The sequence below is a fragment of the Balearica regulorum genome, unplaced genomic scaffold, assembly GCF_011004875.1.
Source record: "Balearica regulorum gibbericeps isolate bBalReg1 unplaced genomic scaffold, bBalReg1.pri scaffold_51_arrow_ctg1, whole genome shotgun sequence".
In the NCBI taxonomy this organism is placed as follows: Eukaryota; Metazoa; Chordata; class Aves; order Gruiformes; family Gruidae; genus Balearica; species Balearica regulorum.
In genome coordinates, this window is record NW_022679073.1 from 61,956 (window position 1) to 68,903 (window position 6,948).

The window sequence follows — 6,948 nt, forward strand, 5'->3', positions numbered from 1 at the left end:
CACCTCAGGTACACGGGGGCCCCTCAAAGTGGCACTGCCTCTTCATGCTCAGACAACTGGGGTCTGCATGGGAAGGGGCACATGGGGGTTTTTGGGTTGGTGGTTTGGGTTTTTTTACATTGAAATCATCTAGAAGGAAATGTTCATCATGTGACTCCTTGGAGTGTTTGTAAGAGCTGGCAATGTTTTCCCACCATGACAGAATGGGAATTTCCTGGAAGTATAATAATAATAGCAGAAGAAATATTGATCTTCCCCCTCCTTGCATTACAACTACTCTGTCTGTTCTTTCATCTCCCTCATCGCTCAGGTGTTTCCACCTCTCCTGGTTCAATGGCCATGCCTAAGGACATCATTGCAGCAGACTATCTGGACGTACGCCCTTCCCATTGCTCCCAGGTTTCCTCCTCTGCTTGCTCTTTGGCCATTCCGATGCCTCTCAACTCTCTGGTTTCTGCTTGGAGCTTCAGGGAGTTAGAAACTTGCCCCATCTTTCAGAAGTCTAATGAACTCTTTAGGCATGGATCTGAACAGACCACCGTGCCTCTGTACCGAACGCCTTTTCTCTGCCCCTGCTCCCCCCACTTGGTCGACAACACAACAAGCTTTGTCAAGAGCCAGTCAGCACATGATAATTGACTTAGTCCCACGGCACCAAGAGTATAAATCTGGCATCCAGAGTCCTCCGTCTTGAGGATGAGAATTCCAAGTATCCGGACGGGTCAATGGTTCTGGACCTCTCTCTCCTCCCCAAACAATCTTTGGTAAGATTTGTGCCTCAGACTATGTTGGATGTTACCTGGGAAAGTATCGTTCACAGAAGCACTCAACTATTATCTCACACATTCTTTTTGCAGTAAGTGCACTTAGCAACAACAATTCTGAACTCTTCATATCTGTCACCTAAAGAAATTAATGATTTTTTCAAGTTTGCAAAACTGCCTCAGTGAAACTCCTTGAGAGGGCTCTGACGTGCAAACATTGACACTAACATGCGGCTACACACATAATCCTTTAGACATAAACCATTGACCAAGCCTGGGACTAAGACTGGACCTAGCCGCACCAAGACTCCTCTCTGAGAAGGAGTTTAGAAAGCAAGGGGGTCCTTTCTGACTGTCGTGACACAATTGGAGGGCCTCTCTCAGCCATGCGTCAGACCCATACTCTTAACAGTATGAGTCTTAACAGTAAGGCACAAAGGGATGTCTTGGGGATCACCGAATCGTAGAACCATAGAATGGTTTGAGTGGGGAGGGACCTCAAAGATCATCTAGTTCCAACCCCCACTGCCATTGGCAGGGACATCTTCCACTAGACCAGGTTGCCCAAAGCCCCATCCAACGTGGCCTTGAACACTGCCAGGGAGCCAGGGGCAGCCACAGCTTCTCTGGGCAACCTGTGCCAGGGCCTCACCACTCTTAACAGTAAAGAATTTCTTCCTAAGAGCTAATCTCTATCTACCCTCTTTTAGTGTAACCCCATTACCCCTCGTCCTATCACTACAGTCCCTCCCCATCTTTCCTGTAGGTTCCCTTTAGGTACTGGAAGGCCACAATTAGGTCTCCCCGGAGCCTTCTCTTCTCCAGGCTGAACGACCCCAACTCTCTCAGCCTGTCCTCACAGGAGAGGTGCTCCAGCTCTTTGATCATCTTCGTGGCCTTCTCTGAACTTGCTCCAAAAGCTCCATGGACTTCTTGTACTGGAGAACCCAGAGCTGGACGCAATACTCCAGGTGGAGTCACACGAGAGTGGAGTAGAGGGGCAGAATCGCCTCCCTAGAACATGCTGGTCATGCTGCTGGTGATGCAGCCCAGGACATGGTTGACTTTCTGGCCTGTAAGCGCGCAATGCCGGCTCATGTTGAGCTTCTCATCAATCAGTCAATCCCCCAAGTCCTTCTCCTCGGGGCTGTTCTCCATCCATTCTCTGCCCAGCCTGTAGCTGTCTTGGGATTGCCCTGACCCATGTGCAGGACCTTGCACTTGGCCTTCTTGAACTTCATGCCGTTGGCATTCTTTATCCACTGAGTGGTCCATCCATCGAATCCATGTCTCTCCAATGTAGAGACAAGGGTGTCGTGTGGGACAGTGTCAAATGCCTTGCACAAGTCCAGGCAGATGATGTCAGTTGCCCTTCCCTTGTCCACCAGTGCTGTAACCCCATCATAGCAGGCCACCAAATTTGTCAGGCACGATTTGCCCTTAGTGAAGCCATGTTGGCAGAAGGGAAGGCTGATGGGGAACTCCTGCCAGCCTGTCAGTACTGACAAGGAGGACATGGAGAATCCAGAGCCAGTCTCTTCACCATGGTGCATGGTGGGAGGACAAAGGACAAGGGGAGGAAGGTGAGAGAGGACAGGTCCAGCCAGCACATAAAGAATAACTTTTCCCCATGAGCTCAGCCAAGTGCTGGAATAGGTCACCCAGAGAGGTGGTGCAGTCTCTGTCCTTGGGGGTTTTCCATCTCGCACTGAATCAGCCTCGAACCACTTGGTCTGACCCTGTTTCTGACAGGTTGGAGGGCAGGCTGCCTGAGGTCCCTTCCACCTCAGGTCTCTGAGGATCCGATGGGGATGCTGGGCCCTATTTCCAACTGGAGTTCTGCAGATGTTTATGGGGCATGAAGCCTCCTGTGCTGTAGGTGACCATCTAAACCAACCCCTCAACCGGTGAAGAGAGGTCGACACCTCCGTGGGACTCGTTCTGTGCAATAGACTGGGGAGTCCTGGGCAGGGAAGGTTTTGGGGGCACGGGGCTCTGTGCAAGACCCCAGATGATCTTGGTTTAATGCCTGTAGGCCTGTCAGATGTCAGTGAATGGCATGGAAATCAAAGGAAGGAGATCTGAAGACAAAGAGCCAAAGCAAAGACAGGTGTCAACGGAGTCATCAGCTTTATGTTTTTTTCTGTCTTTGGAGGGGGATTAATTTTCCCAGAACTGGGAATGGATGTAGGATGTAAATGCGTTCAGCTCGAGGGACACAGAGACCTGGTGCCAGTGTAGATGCCCCGGGAAGCCCTGCCCAGCCTCCACCTGCAGCTTGCAAGGGGCTCTGGTCTCCCACAGGTCCTCTGTGACAGATGCCAATCCCAGGCCAGCACCTCAGGTACACGGGGGCCCCTCAAAGTGGCACTGCCTCTTCATGCTCAGACAACTGGGGTCTGCATGGGAAGGGGCACATGGGGTTTTGGGTCGGGGTTTTTTTTTTTTTTTCCATTGAAATCATCTAGAAGGAAATGTTCATCAGGTGAATCCTTGGAGTGTTTGTAAGAACTGGCAATGTTTTCCCACCATGACAGAATGGGAATTTCCTGGAAGTAGACTAACGGCAGCAGCAGAAGTATTTACCTTCCCCTGTCCTTGCGTTACCACTACGCTGTCTGTTCATTCATCTCCCTCATCGCTCAGGTGTTTCCACCTCTCCTGGTTCAATGGCCATGCCTAAGGACATCATTGCAGCAGACTATCTGGACGTACGCCCTTCCCATTGCTCCCAGGTTTCCTCCTCCGCTTGCTCTTTGGCCATTCAGATGCCTCTCAACTCTCTGGTTTCTGCTTGGAGCTTCAGGGAGTTAGAAACTTGCCCCATCTTTCGGAAGTCTAATCAACTCTTCAGCCAACTCCTTCACTGTGTCTGTACCTGTCCTTTGTTATCTCCATGTCTAAAACTGCTCTTGTACGGAAATCCCTTGTGAAAGGTGGACCACGTTAGATGCTGCTTGGACTCAGCATCCAGCTGAGGAGAGAGATTTCATGTTCATTAACTTGCATCGTGTGTAACTGTTGTTTGTTGTCAGTGAAGAGAAACCTTTGTGTGCCTGTGTGCAGCCCAGGTCTCCAAGGAAAGCAGGTGGGAGCTGGTGTGAAGGAGCTGTACCATCCAGCTGCAGAGCTCAGTGGAGAAGCCTGATGTGAGGAAAGGTGATGCAAGGCCCAGGTGGCCGATGAGGGAACTGGTGGCCTTGGGGAGGAGCGAGGTTGTCCAGACAGTGCTGGATCTCAAGGGACTGCTTCTCCTGCCTCTCCAGATGTCTTTAGGAGACAGCTTGGACCAACATCCATTGTAGAACGCTGCTATCACTTCTTCTATAATCTGACAAGTGATAGAAAATAGCCTTGAAAGAAAAAAAAATCCTCCTCCATGAAATCTTCTTTGAAATCTTCATCATTAAGTACTCAGCTACAACCTCTCCAATTAGTTGGACAAGGCTTGAGGACTTGAAGAAAATTACGGGAAGAGACATGGCTCGTTAGAGTTTTCTGTACTTTAATGAGCCCCATGGCGTATTTGCTGCTGAGTCCATGCACCTCAGATACCAAGAAGAGGAGACTGAAGAAACCTCTGGAGAAGGCCAAGTCAGCAGTAAAGCCCAAAGTACCTTGAAGCATGAATGGGCCCCACTGGGGGCCATTACTGAGAAAGCCTCCCCAGGGACTCGTTAGAGCAGATCATTGGAGGCCATGATGACAAAGCAAGGCAAAGTGCAGGCAGCTCTGATGCTGAGGACACCCTGGCTTTGTCTGATGAAGCAGAAATGCCAAGCGCTGACCCCCAGCCCCTGGCAAGGGACATCCTGACCCTCACCTGTGTCTCAGGGCTCTGCCTTGGCATGTGGGGAGTGGGATGCCAAGGGAAGGACAACGGGATGACACCTCATGGCCTCCCCCACGGTGGGTGCAAGGAGGCAACGATGCCCCATGGCCATGAGGACAACGTGTCTCCTCTGAGGCCTCTGTGGCAGGGACGTCAGCCATAGGCAAGGGGGCAAAGCCCTCGGTTCTATCAGGGCCTTTCAGCCTTGCCAGCACCCTTGGCCATCGGCACCACAGGCCATCCTACACTGCCCCACGCCTCTGCCTGTTTCCCTGCAGGCTGCAGGCACCCAACGCACTTCCCCACCTTCTTCTCACCCCATGCTATGTCCCTACCTGGACTGCTGTCTCTCCCTCCTCGCCACATGTTCCCTCAAACACAAAGCCATGGGCTCATCCAGACTCCCTCCGAGTCACTTTTTGCACCACAGCACTGCCCTCAGAAGGACAGTTCTTCAGCCTCACCTCCACTCGGCACCTCCAAAGCTGCAGTTTCTCGTGCTTTTCCTTTCTCATGCTCTTGCCCAAGACCAAAAGAATAGTGCCATCATCTCAGAAAGGAATTTTCCAGCTGTCCCGAGGTACCCCTATGCTTCCCTCAGCCTCCACTTCACCAGGATGAAGCAGCCCAGGTCTCTCAGCCTCTCCACAGGCGACCCCTAACCCTATCTTGGCAGACTTTCTCTGCCCACGTGACAGTTCCTCCCCATCCCTCCAGAACGGGGAGCCCCCCACCCTGGGACACACCACTGCAGAGGTGGCCACACACCAGTGCTGAGTCCAGCTGGAGAAGAAGTGCCCTTGCCTGGGTGGCCACGCTCCTCCCAGGGCAGCCCAATGTGCTCCTGGCCATCTTCCTGTTTAGCACCACTGGCTGCTCTGGCATCCCTCCTAATGCCCAAAGCCTCCTCCTTGAGGCCGCTCCTCCACCAGTCATGGCCGAGCCTGCCTTGATGGACGCGTGTTGTGGTGTAACCCTGGCAGACAGCTCAGTGCCATACAGCACTTCCTTACTCATGGTGTCATATACTTTGGAAGATCCCTTTGGTCAGTTGTGGCCAGCTGTCCCTGCCACGTCAGTGATGATATTCACGGAATAATAGAATCATACACCAGCGGGTTGGAAGGTACCTCAAGGATCATCTGGTCCAAACGTTCTTGGCAAATGCTCTGTCTTGACCAGATGGCCCAGCAACCTGTCCATCTGAATCTTAAAAATGTCACGTTTTGGGGAATCTACCATTTTCTGGGGAGATTATTCCAATGGCTGATTGTTCTCATGAGAAAAATATTCCTCTTGTGTTCAATGGGAATGTCCCCAGGAGTAACTTGCCCCCATTCCCCCTCATCATTTCCATCCTTGAGCTGCTGGTTCCTCATGCTGTAGATGAGGGGCTTCACTGCTGGAGGCACCACCGAGTACAGAACTGCCACCACCAGGTCCAGGTGCTGCCATGTGGACACAAGCTCTGCTGCCCAGGAGGGTCCCGTAGTGCAGGGATTGGCAGATGGCAACGTAGTGGTCGTAGGCCATGGTCATGAGAAGAGAAAACTCTGCCACAACCAAGAAGGCAAAGAGAAAGGGTTGTGCAGCACATCCCAAGCAGGAGATGTCCCTGGTGTTCCAGAGGGAATTGGCCACGGCTTTGGGGAGAGTGGTGGAGGTGGAGCCCAGGTCAAGGAGGGAGAGGTTGATGAGGAAGAAGTACATGGGGGTGTGGAGGCGGTGGTCGCAGGCTATGGTGGTGATGATGAGGCCGTTGCCCAGGAGGGCAGCCAGGTAGATGCCCAGGAAGAGCCAGAAGTGCAAGAGGTGCAGCTGCCGTGTGTCTGCAAAGGCCAGGAGGTGATGGCCTCCAGCTGGGTGATGGAGCTGCTGTTGGACATCTGCAGCTTCTGGGCATGGGGGTTATGCGTGGAGGAAAGGACAGTGAGCAGTTAGGGGAGACTTCCCTGACCAAAATCAAAGCTATTTCCCATAGACTCTCCCCCTGCTACACCCCACACGTCTTCCTTTTCCTGGCAACCTTCCTTCAGCTCCCTGGCTGGATCTCAGGTTGGCGCTGGACGAGTGTGCTGTGAGGAGCAAGGCCTCTGCCTGGTGGCTGACGAGGAGTCAGCCCTGTTCATACACCATGGACAGTGACAGCAAGCTGATGACACTCTCTCCCTCAATGGAAACAGAGATTTATACAGCCATTTGGAAAACCCCCTTTCTTCCCAAAACTTGGAGTTTAGAAACTGTGTTCTCCAGGACATGGCTATATTAATACCTTTCACATCCACTTTGCATATCTAAGCAGATCTGGGAGCAGCGACGGTGTGAGAGGTGGGATAGATTCTGCTTTTATTT